A 24,877-nucleotide genomic window follows, 5' to 3' on the forward strand; every position below is an offset into this window, starting at 1 on the left:
TCCATAAGATTTTCCCAAGACAGAAATCATCCACACATATATATACTCACACATACGTTCTACTTCAGAATTGTTACTATTGTGCAAAAGAGAGTTGTTTAATACTTTCACACATTACTTGTCTATTAATTAAAAGTAAGCAAAAGATAAGTTATTTAATATTATTGGAACACCATTCACTGCAAGAATCAGACTTCACTGGTAGCATAACTAAACGATGGGCAGGATATATTTTAAATATACAAAACGCAATCTTGCAGACATTCAAGGGGAGGATACATGGTACATTTCTGTGTCATAACTGTTCTGTGGAAAATAAAAATGAGAAGTAAAGATGAAAATAAAATATTGGGATGACTACTTATGCCTTTCGTGGAATCAAGTTTTCTGGGTTTTGCTTTGCTTTTCATATCTGCTGCATTCTATTTAAAGAATGGCTTCCTTTTCTTACTTCTAACAATGCACATAGACTAAAAATATTGACAGTCTGTTAACTTTATTTGGTTTTCAGTTCTGACCACATATCTATAACATATGTCTCAAAAAAAAAAAAAGATAAACAGAAATATATTTTGACTGAGCCCAGCCTCTGGATTCATTTACAAGAACCAGTCACAAATGATTGGTTCAGTCGTTTGTAATCAAAGACAGGGATATTTTTGCAACAGCAATTGTTTCTTAAGCCCAAGTCCCTTAAGAGATGTTTCAGAGATAGGGCACGAGGAAATTTTCAAGGGAAGAATACGTACTAAGAAGATCAACATATATCTACTTAGAGTTGTCTTCCTAGACTAATGGTATAAAAACTCACCTAAAAATTTACTTATTTCTAAATATCTGAGACGTTAAAAATTTGCTAAGATTATCTATAGACACCATGTAGATACACACATTTACAAACATGCATATGGTCACATTTCACATATTAAACTTCATTAAGGGGAAAGAAGATGCTCTGAATAAGTACAATTTATGAGTATAAGCTACAGATAACTAAGTTTTCTCTTACATATGAAATCTTTTTTCCTTTAAAATAGCCTTTCAGGCCGGGCGCGGTGGCTCACACTTGTAATCCCAGCACTTTGGGAGGTCGATGCGGGCAGATCACGAGGTCAGGAGGTCTAGAGCATCCTAGCTAACACAGTGAAACCCCGTCTCTACTAAAAATACAAAAAAATTAGCCGGGCGTGGCGGCGGGCACCTGTAGTCCCAGCTACTCCGGAGGCTAAAGCAGGAGAATGGCGTGAACCCGGGAGGTGGGGCTTGCAGTGAGCCTTGATCTCCCCACTGCACTCCAGCCGGGTCGACAGAGCGAGACTCCGTCTCAAAAAAAAAAAAAGAAAAAAAAAAAGAAAAGAAAATAGCCTTTCAAAATATTTTTACACAGAGATCCTTGGATGTATATTAAATAATTTATAAATAACTTATTGGTTATCTTTATAAACATTCTTTACTATATTATGATAAAATATAGTGATGCTCCCAAAGGCAACTGCTGAATGATCCTGTTATACTTTTAGAGTTTTGTTTCCTGCCTTAGCAATTAACTGTGACTTGACATTTTCTTGGTATTTCTAATCTCCTCCTTCTATGTGGAAAGAGAATATCTAAATTTTCTGAGTGAAGAACTAAAGATTGTTGAATCTCTTCAAAGAAAAAATTCATGGGCTTTGTGACAGTTACAGGCTGCTCAGGGACTTTTTTTTACATGAACCAACCCTATTCATGCTCTATTTTCTCACCATAAGCCTTGATTATTTAATAAGGAAAATGAAGTAAAATATATGTATTTGAATGTTAGTAAGTCAAACTGTAAAATGTCTCACAAGATGAAAAAATACGTGCTAGACAGCATTAAAATAAGATAGGCCTATAAGGACTCAGGGTTTTTGTCTAAAGGCCGGTGGCCAATGGATACGACATACCCAAGTTATCTATATTCTATATGACTTATTCAACATATCAACAATTTAGGTTGTGATAGAGAAACAACCTAGTAGAAACAAATAAAATCATGATCTTTGAACTCAGACCTACAGTCAAATCCTGAACTCTGTTACTAATGTTCTAAGAAACCTCAGTCAAATTATTTAATATCCCTGAACATATTTTCTCAGTCATAAAATTGGGATTCCTCCTCAGGTTAAATAAGGATAAATCAAAATAATATGAGTAAAAACACCTAGTACAGTGTCTGGCACATAATACATGGAAAATAAACATAAATTTTTAACTGTGATAAAATTTGCTATATTAGAATGGTGAGTCAAATTTACTAGAAAAAATACAATAGAAATACTTGTAAAACTTCAAAATTTGGACTAAAATACTCATCAGCACAAGTACAGTAGAGAAGAGATACGCTTTTGTAACAGAGAAAATTGTCAAGGGATTTTACTTAATAGTAACTGCAGTATAAATCAATACTAATTTGTGTCTGCCAAGAACACTAATATAACCTCTATCTGTGTTGATGGAAGATGCAGGAGGCAGTCCTTCTCTACTGTGCTGTAATCCAAGCACACCACACCTAAAAGGCGTGTACATAAACTGAAGGGTCTTCAAATGGAACCAGAAGGTTGATTGATTAAAACAGAACAATTTACAGACAAGCTAAAAGAATGGAGAATGTATAGTTGAGGTGGAAAAAACTCAAGTACAATCTTACTATTTCCAAGTATCCAAATGGTTCTAACATTTTCAAGTATCCAAATGGTTCTAAGAGAAATTAGACTTTCATGTTGTTCAAAAAATATGAACTAGAACCAATGAGGTGAAGCCAGAAGAGATTTGGCTCGAGAAAATAAAGATTTTTCTAATAGCTGTCAAAAATGAAATGGGTTGATTTGGACATCAGACCTTCCCCTACTACCAACATGGAAACACATACTTCTTGACAGGCAGTGGGATGATTTAAATAGATCTGAATATTGGTTGTTAATTTCCACATCTTATAATTTTGGAACATTCTAAGGTTAAGATCATTGGATTGAATTTGTTGCACAGTTTCACATGATATAAAAGTCTGACTGAAATATTAGCTAACTAAAACTATGCAATACTGAATTAACAAAATCAATACATTTTTGACATTTTTAGGGATTTGTTCTGATTGCTAACAAATATTACTAAACTAACGTAAGTTAAGAACATTGGCCTTAAAAGAAGACACAAAAAAAGGTTACAAACTTCTTGCATGGATGCTGCCATTAATGAAAATGGTTTAAACACCTTCTATCGAAACCGCAAGACCCAATTTGCCAGCCTGTCTTCCTATTGCATAATCCTAGTATAATATCCCCCTTTTTTTTTTTTTTTTACTATTCCATAAAAAATAACCTTGGACTCTTCATTTTGCCACCCCCCAGCTATAAGACCTTAGTAACATCACCTGACCTTTCCTCATATGTAAAATTTGGAATTCCTCATATATCTCACAAGTTTTTAAAGATTCAATCAAACCACAAAGAAATCCTGGACCACAGTAGTGGTTTCATCAGTACTGATTCTGTCATTCAACTCAGTCACTTATCCTAGAAGATTGTTTTAGTGATAATTTTGATGCTGAATGAAACTACCCTGGGTTGTTGACTAGATGAATGAATGAATGAATAGACAGCAGGCATTGCCTTCTGTGATACTGCAAAAAAAAAAAAAAAAAAAAAAATGTAAGCACTTATCAAATGGAAGTGGCATGCATCCAACTTCTAGATGGTTGAGTGCCGACTGTTAAATTATTAATCATTAAATCATAATTCAGTAAAATCATTTCTGTGGGGAATTTATGTAATATGGTCCAGGCACTATGCTTTCTGGTGAGCCATTTTAATACAGCACTAAAGTCTGAAAAAGTATAGAAAGATTAATAGTTAATCCATCCATTAGACTTCTTTCTGAAAAATTGAATAGCTAAAGTAAACTTTTGGCAATAATTGTATAAAAGTCAATTGTATCAAGTCCAGATTTGGACACTAACAAATTCATTGTACCAATATTGTATATTGTTGACTGAAGTGGAATCCATTTCTGTTGAGTATCAGTTGACATTTGCAGGAGCAGCAGAAGTACATGGAAATGGGGTGAATTCTTATAGAAAAAAAAATTCTCCTTGAAATGAATTTCAAATTTAAGTATGAGCCAAAATTTATTTTAATCTTTATGGAAATTATGATTATGGCCATGCTTACCAAGTACCATTTTTAAAGCACTGAACTAGATGTTTCTAATTAAATTATCTTATTTTCTCACATATCTTCCTTACGATTACCATTTTAAGGATGGGGAAACAGTGTTTGATCAGTATAATGACTTTTCCATCATTGTATAGCTCTTCATAAAGGTGGTAGAAATAAATGCTAATCTAGGTATTTAAATCTAAATGTTGGTACACTTAAACTACCCTGCAAAAATACTTATGATATATACTTTTTGGGGGCAAGTGTAAACAATTGATACTTCTGTATGGCTACTTTAGAAACGTCCAAAAACCAGTGAGCTCACTGGGATAATTTAGCCACCAACTTGCACAACTGAGTAGCTGACAGGTTGATGTAAGGTGGGAGTGTCTAGAAATTTTCTTTAGGCAAATGTTGTCAAAGTAAAACATTTTCTGTTTTGTAAAACCGAAGGTGAGCAAGCATAGAGGACATTAATTTAAAGGGGACATAGTACTGCCTAGCATGGTAATCCACTGTCTGGATTTAGGGAACTCATTATTGTAGGAATTGTAGTTGGAGACCTACTGCAATAGAAGTGAAAGAAAGCATCACATAATAACTTGACCAGCTTCTTATGGATATAAGAGGTGAACACATGACTGGCCAATCCAATCAATGAACCAACTCAAAATTTTGAATTTAGATCTAAAAACACAAAATAAGAGGGGAGTGGATAATACATTTTTGCAAGAGAAACAGAAGCTTCAGTAGCAATTTGGGAAGCAGTAATATCAGTGGAGCCTACAGCCGTCTCCAGTGTGACATTTTTGGTGGTTTGAGGATGAAGTATTATTTATGTCCGCTGGACTGGTTTTGTCGTTTGACATTGGCTGTGGTCTTGGCTGCATCTTAGTACCTGTCTGAGCACAGGTAGTAGTTTTAGTCTATCACATAATTTCATTTCCCCATGCCAATTTTGTTACTGTGATTAAGCATAATTTGAAGTATTAGTATAATACGGAATCTACATAACAATTGAGTAGTTTATTTCAGAAGAAAGTGGAGAAATAGAAGATATTCAATAACTGATAGAGGGAAGTTTGTAAAAAATGCTTTTTCATTGGTATATTCACACTTAGGTGGACATGCTATCAGTCACTGAATCAGTGTTAGTTCCCACCAATCACTTTTTCTCTCTTCTATGTCCCAATTTCCATAAAGGCTTTGGAGCATAAGATATAGTTCAAATAAATTTGGGTTTAATTTTCTTTTACAGGCATTTTAAAGATTGAGTATTCGCTGCCTTCTAGTTATGTGGATAGTGTGGGTTTTGTGTAGGTTTGTTATATTTAGTCGCATAGTTTTGTGTACATATTATGTTGTATTTGTTTTTCTTGTTGTACTGCATTGTTTGTGGAACACCTACAGGAAGGTTCGGAAGTGGGCAGTTCTCATTATCCCTGGCTCCATGCACTACTTGCATTAAAATAAATTCCAGATGGCTCGACTATTTAAATGTAAAATAAAATTTAAATTTAAAATAACAAAACTTATAAAATCAATCATATATAAATTTATTTTTAATAATTTAAAATGGAAATCTTAGTTTAATGAAGTAAAGTGCTGGTTAGGGTATGAAAAAAACACTCAAACTTTTTTTGATCATATAAAATAGTATAATTATTCTAAGAGGAAACCTGGTACTGTTTATAAATAAAAGTGTTTACACTTTATCCTAGCGATTCAAGCAACACAGACTTGATCCTTGGGTACAAATGTCAAACCAGTTTATGCACTCAAATATGTTCACAGTAGTGTAATTTTTATACATGAGAAACAGTCAACATGTATCTCAGGTGCAGCCACTAAAAAAGATTATAGTACATCCTTAAAAGGAACTACTATTATTTTTTGTTATTCTGTAACTATATTGCATTTTAAAGTTAAATACATATAGAATGACTTAAAAATAGAAACAAGTGTTAACTGGGAAATAATGTGTCTCTTGATAACTTAATAAATTTTTTTAAAAGACTAATAGCTTGTTTCTAAGTTTGTACATAGATAATGGGTTCTCATAGTGAAGGCTATATAATCTGGCTTGTATGACTGACAGTCATTCACATAAAGAATATGGACTATGGGGAAAGCATTGGCTTAGAAATTAGGGAAAGATAATGTCTTTTATTTTTTGGTGGGTTTGAGGCACACGCGAAACAGCTAAAAGAACAATTCAGATATTGGAAATATAAATCTGGAGGTTAATATATGTAATTAAACTGTATGTATGTGTACATGTTTTACATGCAAATATAAATAGGTATATTTATGTACATATGAGTGTGTATATTAATGTATATATAGTATATGGTTATATGGTTATATAAATATATAAATAGCTGAAACACAGAGAAATAAAAAGATTATGTGCATCTGCAAAATGTGTGAAATTCTTTATGGAGTGATTACAAGGGTAGCATATTGAAAAGAACCTACCTATTATAATTTATGATTTAAAAATCTAATCTAGAAGGCTAAAGATTTTATATATCATCACTAATACATGTTTTAAGTCACATGGCTCATATAGTAGTAAGGTATATCACAGTCAAATCTTGAAAAAATTTGGAAAAAATGACACATTATAAATTAGGAAATATTGATTAAGCATGATCACTGCCTTCTTAGCAGAAAATAAAAAGGAAACCAGAAGACAGTATAAAAATATCTTTAAGGTGTCAAAGGAAAAAGAAATTTAAAACTAGAATTCTACATACAGAAAAAATACTCCAAGAATGAAGACAAAATAAACATATTTTCACATATTTCAGATGGAAATTTCTATGTTTAAGAAGGAATGAAGAGAATGAAAAATAATAAATATATGGGAATATATTTTTTTAAAGCATAAGTACCCAAAACTGGAAATAGTCCATCAAGACGAGAATAGATTTATAAAAATAAAAATGGAAGTCTATTTATCCAATAGAATAAAATTAGCAAAATAATCAATGAACTACTAATACACATGACAATGACTGAGTGACAAAAACATTGTGCTGAGTGAAAGAAGTCTTATATCAAAGACTACAAACTATATGATCCAATTTATATGAAGTGCTAGAAGACAGCAAGCTAATCTTGGGAGTAGGGTAGGAATTGACTGCAAAGGTGTGATGATCTCTGTGGTGATGGTAATGTTCAATATCCTGTTAGCGACTTGCAGCACACCGGTGGACACATTCATCAAAACTGATAAAGTAGTACACTTCAGATTTGTGCTTTTACTTTATCTTCAAAAAAAACAAACAAATACTGAATTCTAGTTACTTATATGAATCACACAGTGTTTACGTATAAGATTTACTGTGGTTTGCAATGTATTTTGAAAAGTATCAAAAAATAAGAATTGATGCATGGTTTGAGGGATGGACACAGGAAAAGATATATGATCAAGTAAATACAAAATAATAATTGAAGACACTAGTTATTGATAATATAGTTATTCTTTGCTGTTCTGCCAACTTTTCTAGGTGTTTGAAATATTTTATCATAAATATTTGGGGAAAAGATTTAATTATGGAGCAAAATTGTCTGGATTCAAATCTGGGCTGTAACCTTTTCTAACTGTAACCTTAGGCAAGATGTTTAACCTCTCCATGCCTTAGCTTCCTCCTCTATAAAATGGAAATAATAACGGTACCTACCTCATAGATTAATATGAATATTGAATGAGTTAAGACATATAAAGCACTTAGCACAACGCCTGCCAGGTACTATGCACTCAAGAAACATTAGCTATTACTAGTTCTAATCCTTTAAAGCACTGTATTTTTATTTTTATCCATCTTTTTAATGGAAATATTATCTTAATAGAGGATATGCAGGACTTAATTTTCTTTTACTGATAACTCAAAATGATAATAATAATAGTAATAAATTACAATGATAATCTGTCACATTTTAACATTCTTAAATTATTTTTAAACTCAAAGGGCTCTGCTTTTTACATTCTTTCTTGCTTTATATATTTGTATGTCCTTTCTCATCATTTTAAGATTTTAATCTTGCTAATTTTGAGTTGCTTGTTCATATTTGCTTCATCTTCTAACAAATGTCTGTAACCTGCAACCCATAAAGACCATAATAGTAGACTGCAAGTGACATCCATGATGCCCAAAAACAACAACAAAAAGTCAACCACGCTGTCAAACGTTTTGCTGTTAAGAAACTCTCTTCCTTCTGCATGCCCCACCCCCGCCAACCTGATGCCCCAGTATTTTCTTGTCCTGAGCTGTAGCTTGAAGGGTAGAGATTGATGGATGATGACTGCTGGATAAATAAGGCATAGCATGCTTCTCTCTAGATTCCCAGACTCCACTCAGGTTTAGAAGAAATTGATGATATCTCTTTTCATTCTAAGTGTAATCCGAAACATGTCATAATTATTACTCAATGACTTAAAGTCTCAAGAGCAGAACTGTTTATCTGTGGGAAGATTGAGAGGCAGTCAGATGGACGGATGCAACATCCAATAAAAAACAGTCATATACTGCTGTGAGTATTCAAGCTCTAGTCTTCAATACTGGCTCAGGCTTGACCCTATTTGTTGCATAACTCATTTATAGTCTTGGATTCTTTTTTTTTTTTTTTTTTTTTTTTGAGACAGAGTCTCGCTCTTTTTGCCCAGGCTGGAGTGCAATAGTGTGATCTCTGCTCACTGCAACCTCCGCCCCCTGGGCTCAATCAATTCTCCTGCGTCAGTCTCCCAAGTAGCTGGGATTACAGGCATCCGCTACCATGCCTGGCTAATTTTTGCATTTTTAGTAGAGACACGGTTTCGCCATATTGGCCAGGCTGATCTCGAACTCCTGACCTCAGGTGATCCACCCATCTTGGCCTCCTAAAGTACTAGGATTACCGGCGTGAGCCACCGTGCCCAGGCAGATAGTTTTTGTATTTGCATTTCTTTATTCTAGTGTGGCTATCACTTTCTTTACTCCAACTCCTTTTCTTGCCACAGAGATTGTTCAACTCTTTTCCAACTTAATAACTTCGATGTATGGCTCTTATTTTTAGATTCCTTACAATTGTGTTCTGCCCACAGTTCAGCAGTTTTGCCTAAGGCTCCTCAGTCTCTCTGCCTGACCTAGGATTCATCTATTCTGGATCCCAGTTCTAGGATTTTGGCTGGCTTTTGATTTCTAGACTGTAAAAGTAACTCTATCCATTCTTATATCTCTTGTCCTAACCTGTCTCAGGCCCCTTGAAACATATTATTAGAATACGCTATCTTGCAGAAAGAAGTTGTGAAGAAGTAAGTCTCTCCATAATAAAATCATATTCACTAATTTTTATAATTATATATTTTAACATTTTTATTTCAGATATATTAAAAAGCTATAATTTTTCTTTAAGAGATTATTCTTGCGGGTTATATTTGGCAATAAGCTTATCGACAGTTGTTACGTTTGAAATTCATGTGTTGAGCAATCATTTGTGGAACATGTACTTATTAAGTGCCAAGTATGTTACCAGGCAGCAACACACTAGAAATAATAAAGTATAGTCACTAAATTTATGGACAATGGATAGAGACTTGTAAACAAATAAGAACCAAGTCTTACCTTGTTAATCTCTCAAAATGATTAGCTTCAGGAGGAACAGAGACTGGAATTAAAATCATCTCAACCACTGGTGGGTCTGGCTCTACAGATTATGTGTTAAATCTCCCAATAATATGGAACAATTGATAACTCTCTTCTTAAGGGAAGGAACAGTTTAGGACATTAAGCTTCAGAATGAGAGTCAACAGACACAATAGGATTAGAAGTCCACAAACAGTGTCGGACAACCAAAGCAAATCACCCTATCACATTTGATTGCAAATATGCTAAGATCAATGAGCATAAGGAAGGCTTAGTGGCAGTTGAAACACTAGAAAAGGACATGAATCACTGGGAATAAGATCTTTTTCAGGGTCTCCTGCCTCACTGAGAAATGTGAGTATGACAGTGATAAAGGCAATAGAAAGGGAGGTTTCTAGGAATAAAAAGTAAAGCTGGTTCTGCCTAAAATGTTCCTGCTTGAAGCTTCAAAACAGTAAAGATCTTTGATTCCCTACCAGTAACCCTGGGAAAGTGGTTGAGCCCCACATTCTAAAGAACTCAGTGTTCCCAATTTCTCCAGATGTTCTCAAGACTTCCACTGCTTTGCAAAATAAGCCTCTATAATTCTAAATTATCCTTTGTCATCTCATCAAAAAGAGCAAGTTGTAAAGGAGCCAGAACTGTCCTGGAATTCTATTTCTAGTGGATCCAGTCTGTTAAATCCTTGACCAAAAATTCCTGGCCAGTGGCCACATTAGGATTCAACAAGTGAAGAAAAGTAGGCTGTCCTGCTTCTCAGAGGAATACAAAGGAGGCTGTATGATGTAACCAGACTATAATTTGCCCTTCATCCTGAGGTCTTTGATACAAAATGTTCCCCTGAGATGCAAGAACTGATCTCTCAACTTCTGCTTTAAAAATTCCAGAACTGGGACATCCCTGGGACTCTTGAGGACCTCTCAGAACCAGCTGACTTCCTTGAGTATCCTCTTAATCTGTGGTTAGACTTAATCTGTAGATTTCCTTGACCCTTCATTGTTGCCAGCTTCTCCTCAGCAGTGGAACTAAGCTCATAGATCCACAAATGATACCCTAAATCAGTGAATAGACAGAAGAGTTCTAAACAGTGTCATATAAGGTCACTCATAAACCTCTAGCACCAAGTCTGACTCAGTGTTAGATTCAGATAGACACAAAACCTTCAACAATGTACCAGACCCTGGAAGGTTGACTAGATGTGACCGTGTCAAATCTGCAGTTCACAATCCTGGAGCCTCTAAGAGGACAGAGAAGATGAGAGGATGGTGACCTCTGGTTAACACGCTGGTACTGAGAGCTATAGATAAAGAAAATCTCAGTACAGGTGATTTCAATCATGCAAGCTCTGAACTGCATGTCAGAAATCTCCTGGGGTTAATATTGAAAATCTAGGAGCCAGTGGCCCAATCCAGACAGACTATTTCAGAATAGCTTGTGCTGCAGCCCATTGAGATGAATCTGATGCAGACTGCTAGGCAGAAAGATGCCTTGGCTGATAACTAAGCTTCACCCAACCACCTTTATAAAGCAAGCAGACACATCATTACATTTTCTTGTTTGTTTTTTCTCATCTGATAGCCTGAGTATGAGAGATAAAGCATATACAGGAGTTGCTGAGACAAATACCTGTTCAGCAACAGCCCTTCTCCAGAAGATCCACACTCTTTTCGTATCTTTGGGCACTGGTTTTCCCTCAGCTCTAATGACCTTGCAATGTTGGCATTCACATAGTGGAGGACCTGTTGCAAAACAGCTCTAAAGTCTGAAATCAAAAAACACAACTGGGACATTCACCTTTGCCTGAGGCTCCCACCCACCTCCAGGATAACAACTCTCTTTTCCCTTCCACTCTGTCCTCTCCTTTCCAACCCATCCAATCTCATGTTTAAGTAATGTGGCCTAAAGTTCTAGGTTACTTGGGGGCAGTTTGGGTTTACGCCTGTTGTTAAGGATTAACTATTAATTACATCCTTTCCTTTTCAAAAACATCCTGAGTTGGATGATAAATTACATGGCCACTCAATCAGTGAGCGAATGCTCTCTCTAGAGAGCCCCGTTCCCATGCAAGAGGCTGCATCAACAGCATTTCGTAAGAGCAACTGCAGCTGCATCTTCTTAGACAATGAAGGACAGGGAAGAAAAGGAATGCCGGAAGTCAGTGTTTTTCTTCTTCCTTACTCACAATTCCCAATTGTTTCCCCTGTCCATCAGTTTTATTTCTAGAGCACAGCCTGCCAGGAATGCACTCAAGCTGTGGAGACAGATTCTCCATCTGTAGGAGATGACTGCCCAGGTCAGGCACAGCCTCCTCACTTCCATTTATTCCCATCTTAGGGAATTGAAAATGCAGCACCTAAAGAATTAATCTCTCTGCTTTCTGAGAAAATGGAGTTGATCCTAGGGGAGATAAAACAAATGTTAGATAAGCTTTGCCAGATAGAATTGTGGAATGTTCTATTCTATATCAAATATATATTCCTAATGCATTCCAAACGGATTGAGGTTCACATTCAAGAATGTAGACCATAGAGCAAGATAATATCAATTAAGAAAAATGAAACAAAAAAGTAAGGACAGTGGATCAATAGACTGAGGATAATATTGCAAATGCCAATTTCATTCTGTGTGCAGCAGGAGATAAGGATAAAGTGACTCCTCACTTAGTTGTTTTCAAGCTACTTTGAAACAATTATGCTGTATATCAGATATGGACAATGTATCATGCCTATTGCACCAATGACATTTAGATAGGTATAAAACCAAAGCAGTGATGACAATAAGGCTAAGTTAACTCGGGATTAGAAGGTACCATTTGCATAAGTAAAGATACAGAGTTAATGCAACCATTGTACATAATCTGTATTGTTGAGAATGTAAGACTCATACCTGCTGACCAATTTAGCAATTTAGTGACCAACTTATATTGACATTTTTGTTGGTTTGGGCAACTTGACTGCACTTAACAGATACATTATGGCTTATATTTCATCTTTCTCACATTCCATAATGACTTACAGCTAAATTCTCTAATGCAGGGCCTTTTCCCATAGAGCTTTCTGACTAGAATGCTTTTCCCCTCAGGGTTTACAACCCAAATGATATTAAATGCATTTCTTTTTAAAATTTTTATGGAAAGCTATGAAAATTCTATCATTGACTTCTAGGAAGCAGAAACCTATGAGGAAAGATGACTGAAGCTAACAAAATTTAAAGGATATACATAAAAGTACTCAATCAGTAATTTTAATAGTCTAACTCTGTAGATACATAATTGAGATTAATCTCAATGAATATGACCATTTACAGGCTGGGATATGGAGGCAAAGGCTACCCTCACACAATGCAGGTGAGAATATAACTTGGTGCAGTTTTTTAAAAGGCTACTTGTCAACAGTTTCTTTTTTATTTATTTATTTTGAGACGGAGTCTCACTCTGTCGCCCAGGCTGGAGAGCAGTGGCACAACCTCGGCTCACTGCAACCGATGCCTCCCTGATTCAAGGGATTCTCCTGTCTCAGCCTCCTGAGTAGCTGGAATTACAGGCTCGTGCTACTACACCTAGCTAATTTTTGTATTTTTAGTAGAGCTGGGGTTTCACCATGTTGGCCAGGCTGGTTTCAAACTCCTGACCCCAGGTGATCTGCCCACCTAGGCCTCCCAAAGTGCTGAGATTACAGGTGTGAGCCACTGCGCCCGACCAACAGTTTCTCAAATAAAGTTTCGTGTACTCCTTGGCTCAGCAATTAAGCTGCCATGTAGAAATCCTTGCTGAAGTTTGAGAAGTCATATTTGCAAGGATGTTTATAATAACATAATACTTTTAACTCCAAAGAGTAGAAATAAAATGTCTACCCTAAGGGGCTAGTAACAAAAATTCTAGTACATTGCTATCATGGAATACTAGTTAGTTACAAAAAGGAATGAGATGGATATGCCTGTGCTCATATGGAAAGTTTCACCAAATCAATTACTAAGTGAAAATGTAAAGTTGAGAACAACTTGCACCATTCACCTTTGAATAAAATGTTGTATAATGATTATATACACAAAGTTGTATACGTTAGCATGTGCATAATGTTTTCCCCTCTGGACATGAGTAAAGTGTTACATCTATCGAAAGAGTCCAAAAAGGTGTCAGAGGATTCTGTTGCTTTCCAGTTAATATTTCTATACTACTTGAACATAACTCAACATGTATATGTATTATCAAAGCCCAGAAATGGAAAATTTGCACACTGAAGTTTGAGGAATAAAGGACAGCTTGACTAAAAATGACATCAATCCACTTGAAATTTTGCAGCCATCTGTGTGAATAAACGTTCTTTAAATACCTCTTGACTTCAACCCACTTGGATTTTGCTTTTGGATTATTTTTTTCACTTGGGTTGGTTACTTCCCATTTGGAGTTGATTATCTGATGCCTACTTTTTTACTTGCCTGTGGCAAACAGTTTATCAAGGCTGACTTAATTGACTTTTGCTACTTTCTCTTTGGATTCTGACTGCAGCTATGTTCTGCTTCCAAGTCAGTCCATTTTGGCTTCCGGTTCTATTCTTCAATATGTCCACTTAATTCTAGACTCAACTTTCTCACTCTGACAATTTCAGCCAACAAATTCCTAGAATATGTTATCTTGCAAAAGAAAGTGGTAAGTAAGCAACTTTCTCAAAAGCATAAATATGCACTGCCATTTAAAAATTATTTTATCTCTAATTGATAAATAGCAATTATATATATTTAGGGGACACAAGGTGATGCTATTTTATATATATATATAAAATATATATATGTACGTATACACACACATTGTGAAATGATTATATCAAGCTAATTAATATACCCACTATCTCACAAACTTATTTCTTTGTAGTGGAAACATTTAAAATCTATTCTTTTAGGATTTTGAAATATACAACACATTATTATTTAACTATCACCACCATGCTGTTCAATAGAGCACTTATACTTACGCCTCCTCTCTAACTGAAACTTTGCACACTTTGACCAACATCTTTCCTTTCCCCATTCACCCCCTCACCCCCAGTCTCTGGAAAGCACCATTCTACTCTCTGCCTCTAAGAATTTGTCTTTCTTAGATTTCACACATCTATGAGATCATGCAGTACTTGTCTTTCAATGCCTGGACTATTTCACTTGGCATAATGTCTTCCAGGTTCATTCATGTTGTCACAAATGATGTGTATTCAAAAGAACTGAAATTAGTTTGTCGAAGAGATATCTGCTCTCCCATGTTTGCTGCAGTATTACTTACAATAGCCAAGACATGGAAGAAACCTGAGTATCCATCAACATATGAATAGATAAAGAAAATGTAGTTTATATACACAATGGAACATTATTCAGACTTTTAAAAAAGGAGACTCTGTCATTTGCACTGCCATTTGTTTGGATTATAATTCTTAAAAGTTTTTGATCCAGGTATTTTCTGAAATAAAAAAATCTAGAACTGGCACATTTACTGAAACCCTGGAGGCTTCTCAGAACTGGCTATTTACCTCTGCTTCCGACAACTCCAAAAATGTCTGTGTGTTTTTCCAGGATTCCAACCCACCCTCCCCGCAACACTCCCAAAAGCTTAATGTGAAACCAAAAATACAGATGTCTATCCCCTTCTCCAATTGGAGAGAAACTAGAGAGGTGCCTTGAAACATATTAGGGTGAGCATAATTTAGTTTTTATCTCACTCTGAGTTGGGCAAAAATGTCCAACATAGAGCCCCAGGGCCAGAGAAAGAGAGTAGATATGGGCAAGAACCTGTAATCAAGTGCTTAGACCATGTCGCCTCTGGGAGAACTCAGAGGTTGAGCAGCTGGTGGACTGGAAGCCTCGCCTTAGCATTTAAAATAGAAAAGACAGACTATTCTACTCAACACAATATATTCACCCAGGGTCTATGGCCCCCAAATCAGTATCACCTCTTGTTCTAGTTTAAAACCAAATGCCCTATCATACTATCAGACCTTTCTAGGCAGAATTTCCATGAGTGGGGCCCCAGATTCTGCATTTCTATCAAGCTCTTTGAAGTCTAGGCAGTCAGTGTGGCACCAAGCCAATTACAAATACTGCAGAGACAACAGGAATACCTGTTTGCTAGGGATTCCAGGATGGAATATAAGAAGATGGAGCCTCATTTGTAATAAACAATAATTGAACAAATGTATGTAAATGATAATCTCAGCTGGGTCAGGAAATACTCACCAACTGAAAAATAACCTCTGAAGCCCTCAGATGAAATCTTATCTTTAACCTCAAAGCCTCCCTCTTTCCATGTTGCTGCAATGAGACCTCATTTATCTGGTTGGTTAGTCCTCACTAATAGAAGAGAAGGAACCAACACGGGAAAAGAAAAGTGAGATCTGTTTGTACAAGATTTTCTCATGTGACAATGGGTGACTGTGCATTGCTGATATCTGGGGTGATGGTGGGGGTGGGCAGAGGTTATAGATGCTCTTCTCACACTGAAAAATACTGAAAATGGTTAGTGGAAATAATGGGATCAGACTCCCAGAAATCAAGAATGTCCCTTTTACTCCAATGCCTCCACCATAAGCTTTCAGGAGGGAGTCTAAGGTGGTAGATAGATGGTGAGTCAATCTCTGAATACCCCAGTTGTGATGCATATCTCAACCCAATGAGATCTAGGGCTGGAGTGTCGATTTCCCAACCCGAGTAAGGGATTAGGGAAAATACTGTTATTTTTATTTCTAGTATGCTTTAGACAGGTATTTATCCTACTTTGGGAAATTCAGTGAGAGTGTATATCCCCTACCAAACCATCTACCACACAAGGCTATGGAGACAGAATGTCCAGTTTTGAAGTGCTTGGCTCTGCCTCCAGTTCTCCAATGGAGACTGATATGCAGCAGCAGGTCCAAGGGTTGTGTGCCATCTGGGATCTGTTGACCCCTTTTCCTGAGCCCATGTTCAAATTGAGGTCTTTCTTCTATTACTTTAAACATATCCATGGGAAAGAAGGGACTTACAGTACCTATCCCCCAGGTGCAAGATTTTAATTAATCTCTGTAGTCAAGAGTAGAGTATTTATGCCTAAACTTTGATTTCTCCTATGTTAAGTAATGGACCAAATACATTCAGCAATATCCAATATACGTGATGGCTTCATCCCCAGAAAACAGAACTACACATCTAAAATCAAATTTAAAACAAAAAAACAGAAAGAGAGAGGGTAAAGCATATTTGGAGAATATTACAAGGTATTTAAATATGCAAAGCTATCCAAAGCACACACTTTTCACTTTTTTGAGGATAAAGGCTTTCAGATTAGAATATGCTTTAAACTGTACAGGTGGCAAGAAATGGATTAGAATTTCACTTCCTCTAGTGCATTCTAGAGCTGCATGTCAAAGTCCTCTGTATGCTTATATTGAATCAGACTTAGAAGGAAAACCAGAATAGTGAAGAAGATAAATACACAGAATAATCCCTTATGCAATCAACAGTTACACATATTACTTTCATAAACCCTTTATATCATCTCTGTCAATTAGTTTTTATCAGGACTTTTTGGAGTGTCACTTATAAATAAAGAAAATAAAGCTTATTCAAGTTAAATAATTGGGTTAATGTGTACCCAAATTGAAATCAAGTTTTATAGTTCTAAATCCCAAAGACTTCTTCATTGGACTTCCCGCTCAATTACTGATTGCCAGGTAGCCTCAGCAAATCGCTCGTTACAGGTCTCTCTTGTAAAAACAGCAGTTGTAATATAGAATCTTTAATTAAGGCTGGTCATAGCAGGTATGGTTCCCAGGATTCTGTTTATTACAGGGCCCAGTTTCCTTCTACTTTGCCATAAACTGCTTTCCTGAATGAACAGCAGTGGGGGAAAGTATCCACAAGAAGCATCACCCAAACTCTTCCCCATTTCAAGATATTTTTCAGTCCAATATCCAAACCGGAACCCATCATTTTCATTAATGAAAGGGGCCCATCGGTGTGTCATTCCACATGCGCTCATCATTTGTCTTGTTTTGACCAAAGTCATAAGTTTTGAAGCTAATACAACCAGTCACCCTATCACTTGTAAAAGAAAACCTCCAGAAGATACGCATTTTATAGAGCAAAACAATGCAAAAACAACCACCACCACCATATCTCTGTTGATCTAGTCAATACCAAAATGCCCAACTGACTAAATCGACCACGCTGCTTCCAATCACATCAATGCCTCTACTTTTATACTGACTATTCTTTTGGGAAAATCAGTCTTGAAATCTCTGTTATTTAGAATAAGAGACAGGATTCCTAGAAGTGTACACCAATCTGCATAACCTTTCCTCCATTTTATACTATCATTGTATCATGTAATGTAAGTCATCGTCATATAGGGTGTCTAGAATTTTACACTAACAGAGAATGTTGGTTTCAAAAGCTTACCTGATGGAATTAGAAAACTGACTGCACATGCCATGCAAACGCCCACAGACCACGGCTGCTCTTGAAGTGTACTCTTGAAGTAACTCTCTCAATGCACGTTCAAAATTTAAAATCTCTATCCTCCTGCTGGGAACCCTAAGGGTGTGTATGGGATGGGGCAGGTGGGAGTGGGTGGCAAAGGCTGGCAGCAGATAGCGGCTATCACCATTAAGGACATAGCAGCAAGAAAAACGCACTTACTTGCTACGAAGCGACAGGTCTCCACCAGTGCCTGAGGGAACCTTCAGGAGCAGTGCTCCTTGGAGCCCTTTCCTCCTCCTGGGCTTCTCTTTCTCCACGGATATCTCGGGTTTTCTGAGCTCTAGTTGTAAAGAAGCTGCCGTTAGGCTGTCTGCCCTCACCAGCTGCGGCTCTGCAGTAAATGGGCCCACTAAATTTCCAGTTAGACACCGACTCCCCGGGGCGGCTCTCCAGCCGCTGACCCGAAGACCTCTCCTGCCCAGATGTCCAGTTGAGCCGCGCCCGCTGCTTGGAAGCTGTTTTTGTCTCCTTTCCACTCCTCCCTCCCCTCTCCCAGCCACTCCACTCTCTCCCCCGCCCTCATCTCCAGGCCAGTGCGCGACTTCAGCATCCAGATCGCGCGTGGGCGGGTGATATTGACAGAGACCTGCTGCAGCGGCAGTAACAGCAGCAGCTGTGGCGTCTCCTCCAGCCGCTGCCGGGAAGGGAGGGAGGAAGAGGAGTGGGGGTTGATGAGCAGGGGAAGAGGGGAGAGGGTCTTCAGAGCCTGAAGGAATGAAGGGGCTAGGGAACAGCCAAGGAGGAGAGGAAAAGGAAGAGCTCGGTGCAGCTAAGCTGGAGGGGAAGGGAGAGTGAAAATGAGGGAGAGGAGGGGAAGACAGCAAACTCTGGTACTCTGGTTCTTTAACCTCCAGTTGTATTCTCTCTCCCCTTGCCTAGGTGGTCCAGCAGAACTTAGAGGGGCAATTGTCAGCCTGCAGCATTCAAATCTGGGCATTGCTGTAGTTAAGAGTTTGTAATCTTGTTGTTGTCGTGTGAGTCTGTGTGTAGCTGTTTTTAGGAAAAAGTCAAGAGTCGGCTGGAGTTGCTTTGTACTCTGAATCGCTTTCCCACTCTAGTGATTTGAAATACGAGGGACAGAGGAAAAATTATGCTTATTTTAGAGAACTGCGACAATACAGTGTAGTTTGGGAGTGAAGGCAAGAGGGGTTGGACCTTCTTCCCAAAGGCCACACCACAGAACCTTCATTTTGTCACCCTATTTTGTGCACACATCACATCACTTACTTCAAAAATATATCAGCATATGTCTCTGAATGGTAAGAACTTCTTAAGATTTTAACTCAATACCCTGGTCACATCTAAAAATTAACAATTATTTTGTAGCATCAAACATTCACTTGATTTCTTTTTAATGGACAACTGACTGATTGCAGGCTTCTCTTCTCCACACTCTGGTGATGATGCAAATGAGTTTTCTAGAGCATAAAACTTTCCCTTAGAGCAGTCTGACACATATATCCCTTTTCACCCAGTAAAATTCTATACACCTTTCTGTACATTCAAACACAATATAAATTTAATGAACTTAATAATATCAAATATTTCAAAGTTCAGATATGATATTTAAAATAAAAGTACTGCTTTTTATAATGTGTAATGAACAGTCAGTTGATCCCAAGATATTGTACAAACCAATCATATAAACGAGAGGCAAATAGATGGGAAACCAATGGTGCTGGTTTTATATTCTGAGTTGGTCAGCCATTTTCTTGTTTTGGAACAAATATTTGGCACTACAGTTATATAATGGTTATGTAACATTACCAGGTGGGATCTGAAAAGTTTTGGCAATTACTGTGCCCCTAATCATAAGCTGAGGATCCTTCCTCCCCTATTGAGTTTCTCAGCAGGAGGAACTATGCAGTGGAGAGTCTGTTTTCAACATTTCTGCCTTAAGAACTTTATAAGCATATTTCTAAACTGTGCTTTCTAGGAATGTATTCAGCAGGTGGAAGCTCTAGACACTGCATACTCTCCCATGTCAGGAGAGAAGCTGGCTCTATCACACTGCACTGTGGGCATTGGCTTCCTTTCAGTCTGTTTAAATGGGAGCTGTTTATTGTAACCTCAGAGATGTCAGTGTCAGAAGTGTGGATGGACCCGATGTTTTAATTCTCAAAAAACTTCTCTAAATCCAGAGTTGATGAAACCCTGTATAAAAAAAGACAAGCAAACACCTCTCCCAAAACACACTCAAACAAACCCAAAACTCTTTCTTTGGAGCTATGTTCTCCAGTTGCATCATCTTTTTCTACCTGGCTACATGGTAGCCATCACATTCTGCCTTTATGGACACTCTAATTTGTTAAGAATTTATTTTGTGGTTGATAGTCTTTCCCTCCATTCACACTCTTGCTTTCCTTCTTAAAAACTTTCTCATCCATTTGAATACCAACAACTGTTTGGATGAAGCATCCAACAGCCTGACTTCTGATTTCATCCCTAATGGATTATCTTTTTCTCCACATCATCTCTGCTATCAATTTCCACTTTCAGAGTTTGAATCCTATCATAGTTAGCAACTGCTTTGTATTTCTTCTTAGCGCTTATCTGGCATGCTAAATATCTATTGCTTATTTGTTTATTTTCTGTCTTGTTCCACTAGAATGCATTCTGCATGACAGCTGATACTTGTTTATTCCCTGTTCTACAATAGGGCTTAGAAGAGAGGATGTAGTAGAGTAGGTACCAGTATATTTGCTAAAGTATTGAGCATCATGCATGACCTAATCTACTCTATGCTTTGTGTGAAAATGTGGAGATTCACTATAGGAATAGACCATAGATCACATGTAATATAAAGAACATGAGAATTGTTTGTTGGTCTGTTTCATTCTTAAACCCTGGTGCTTGGATGCTTTAAATCTTCTATAATATATAGGTATGAGAATTTCCTCTGGCTTCAGAATCTTGACATAAAGCATGGGTCTGCCTGAAAAGAAATGGCAAAAATAAGAAAGTCCAGTCCTGTCTATGAGGAATACCAAGGGATGCAGAGAAATAAAGCACTCAGCCTCAAACCTAAGCTATTTTTGATAATAGCCATTCTAACATGTGTGAGGTAATATCTCATTCTGACATTAGCAAAAAGATGAATGATAACAAGTGTGGGTGAGGATGTAGAGAAAAGAGAACCCTGTCCAGTGTTGGTGGGAATGTAAATTAGTACAGCCATTTTGGAAAAGGGCAAACTCAAAAAACTAAAAATAGAATTACCACATGATCTAGCAGTCTCACTCCTGGGTATATATCCAAAGGAATTTAAATTGCTATGTCAAAAGGATAGTTGCAGTCCCATTTTAATTCAGCGTTATTCACAGTAGCCAAGATATGGAAGCAACCTATATGTTTATTGATGGATAACTAGGTAAAGAAATGTGGTATATATACAAAATTAAGTACCATACAGCCTTTACAAAGAAGGAAATTATGTCATTCAAGACAAGGTGATACTAGTGTACATTATGTTAAATTAAATAATCCAGGCAGAGGATGATAAATGCCACATGATCTCACTTATATGTGGAACTAAAAAAGTCAATCTCATATAACAGAGACTAGAAAGGTGGTCTCCAGAGGCTTGGTTGGGAAGGGGAGGGAGAAGGAAATACAAAATGTTGATCAAAGGGTACAAAGTCTCAGTTAGAATGGATGAATACATTTTAGTGATCTATTGCATTGCATGGTGACTACAGCTAAAAATAACGTATTGCATATTTGAAAATTGCTTAAAGAATAGATTTTTTAACATTCTCACTACAGAAAAAAGGATAAGCTGGTGAGACAATGGATATGTTAATTAGCTTGATTCAATGTTTTACAATGTATATACAAATCAAAGCATCACAGTGTACCCCATAAATATACACATTTATTAATTTAACATAAAGTAAAATAAAATAAAATAAAATTCAAAAAAGGGAGCTGTGCTTCTTAGAATGCATTCAGAAGGTAGAAGATCTAGACCCAAATGTTCTGTCTTGTCAAGAGAGAAACCTCCTCTTTCACACTGCACTTGAACCAGATAGGCCTTGGGAGACATCACTTTCCCTTTAGCCCATTTAAATAAGGGTTGGTTATTCTTACCTCAAACACATCAGTGTCAAGAGTATGAATGGATACTTCCCACAGCTTTATTATAGGATAATATAAAATAGAGGCTGATTTTGTATCGCTGTCACAATGCAAGCCTAGAAAAATGAATATAATATGAACCATATTGTAGAATCATGTCTTTCTGAATCATTTGAATTTCATGATTTTTTTATTTTATTTTATTTTATTTTTTGAGACAGAGTCTGGCTCTGTTGCCCAGGCTGGACTGCAATAGTATGATCTCAGCTCACTGCAATCTCCGCCTCCCAGGTTCAAGCAATTCTCCTGCCTCAGCCTCTCAAGTAGCTGGGATTACAGGCATGTCCCACCATGCCTGGCTAATTTTTGTATTTTTAGTAGAGGCGGGGTTTCACTATGTTGACCAGGCTGGTCTTGAACTCCTCACCTCAAGTGATCTGCCCTCCTCAGCCTCCCAAACTGCTAGGATTACAGGCGTGAGCCACCATGCCTGGCCTTTTATATTCTTAATACTTCATATATTCTTTTGCAAATGCAGGTTATCTTTTCAAGTGCTATGGGCAGTATCGCTGGCAAATACCTATTGTCTTTTTTTTTTTTTTTTTTTTTTTTTAAATAATACATTTAGGGGCTGCAAGTGCAGATGTCTTATATGGATTGTGTTGAAGTCTGGGCTTTCAGTGTACCCCTCACCTGAGGCAATTTTCAACCCTTGCTCCTTCCCATGTTCCTACCTTTTGTAGGCTCCAATGTGTTTTATTCCACTCTGTGTCTATACGTACCCATTGTTTAGCTCTCACTCATGAGAATGTGTACAAATACATCTTATTTGTTCCTTTCAGTTTTTTATCATCCTTACATGCCTGCACAAACACAGTACTGCCCAGAATCAGTTTCTTGTCATTGTTCTTATGTGTACAACATTCAACTTATGATTCTAACTATTAATACTCATGTGTTTGAGTTCCTTGGAATTGCTCTAGAAAACCTTGCTGCAATCTTCAACCCTGTCCTAAGTTCCAGAACTATAAGAATCTGTATCCAATCAGTGAAAAAAACTGTGAAGAGCTGTTTGCGAATCACAGAGGAGAAAAATAAACAACTTGTTTCTCAGGGATTCTCAGAAATGAAAGAACAGGTCATAGATGATAAGAGTCACTTGGACCTCTCTCCAAAAATGTAGACAAAATCCCCTCTAGACTATTGATAATTCATTGATACATTTCTAAACTGGTTTCGATTTTCCTAAGATATATACGTAAACACATTGTCCCAGTTCTACTTTTCAAATATGTTCCAAAGTCAGGCATAGTCAATACAAATCTTAGAAAAAAAAGTCGACTTAACATTAGAAATCAGCAGAGAAAATATGTCAAACATCTCATTGAGAAAACAGACTCATAATATAAGTTGGACATTTTATACCTATATTATTTAATACTTTGTATTCCCTAAAACAGATTCCAAAAATCATAGGAACATCTGGAGTTTGTGTTCAAAATGTTCCTGACCATAATACATTCCATTACCAACTTCATGTCCAAAAATTCTCTCTCAAGTAATTCCCAGTCAGGCTTGGCAGAAGCCCAGGATAGTATATTTTCAAGTGAAAAAATAAAATACAATTACACAGATAATTACAAAGTTGTAATCTGTAATTTATCTGGAAGTCCCATTGTTACTTGTGTGCATATACATGAAATAGTTGAATATGTGCATGCCATGTGCAAAAGTCAGAATTGACTGCTGTAATAAAAAAACCAAAAAACACTAAAATAATAGTGGCTTGAATAAAACAGAAACTTATTTCTCTCAAACCTATGATTCCAGGTATAAGTAGTCCAGGGCTACAAAATACAAAGGAATCAGGACATTTTCAATCTTGTTGGTTTTTCTGCCTCTAGTGGACAACCCCCACTTGCATGAATGAGGATGGGTTAACAACACTTTTACATTCCAGGCAATGGAAAAATAGAATAGAGGAAACCAGAAGCGTTAATTAATACGTTCTTGAGTTCATATCTTTTTGGCTAGAATTTAACCCCACAGACACAACTGGTTGCAAGGAAAGGTGAGTAATGTCATATTTATTTTGGTCCCTATTTCAAGAGCTAAAAATTGAGATTTCTAATAAGGTAGATAAAGGTAACAGTAAGTTTGGGGGCATGACCAACACTTCTGTCATGCCATGTCTGTGTCTACAGTTGACGTTCTGTTTGGACTGGACGTCCCTGCTGAATTAGGAAAAATGTGTGACTTTCAAAGATTTTAGAACTTGCAAAAGCATAATCAAATTTACCAATAAACCTTTCCTCCAACTTAAATTAGAATTATCAAGCACGGAATTCATATTGAAGAATTGAATACTATAATAATAGATTCTAGTTTATTTCCTCAAATTCACTAGGTTTCACAGTTATATTATTTCATTTATTTCTACCACTTTGTGTTTGGTTTGATAAGACACCAGCTCAAAATTTTTCTCACGTATGTATT

The 24,877-nt window shown here is 36.7% G+C and overlaps 1 protein-coding gene across 1 annotated transcript in view; it reads right to left on the reverse strand.

Moving 5' to 3' along the window:
- The window catches only part of SCN7A (sodium voltage-gated channel alpha subunit 7), a 96,154-nt gene extending 77,364 nt beyond the window's left edge, over window positions 1-18,790 (reverse strand). The window contains exon 1 of the mRNA XM_038001981.2: window positions 18,464-18,790. The gene's annotated coding sequence lies outside the window, so the exon portion shown is untranslated. The remainder of the gene's footprint in view (window positions 1-18,463) is intronic.
- Between the last annotated feature and the right edge of the window lie 6,087 nt (window positions 18,791-24,877).

The sequence above is a fragment of the Chlorocebus sabaeus genome, chromosome 10 (genome assembly GCF_047675955.1).
Source record: "Chlorocebus sabaeus isolate Y175 chromosome 10, mChlSab1.0.hap1, whole genome shotgun sequence".
Lineage (NCBI taxonomy): Eukaryota > Metazoa > Chordata > Mammalia > Primates > Cercopithecidae > Chlorocebus > Chlorocebus sabaeus.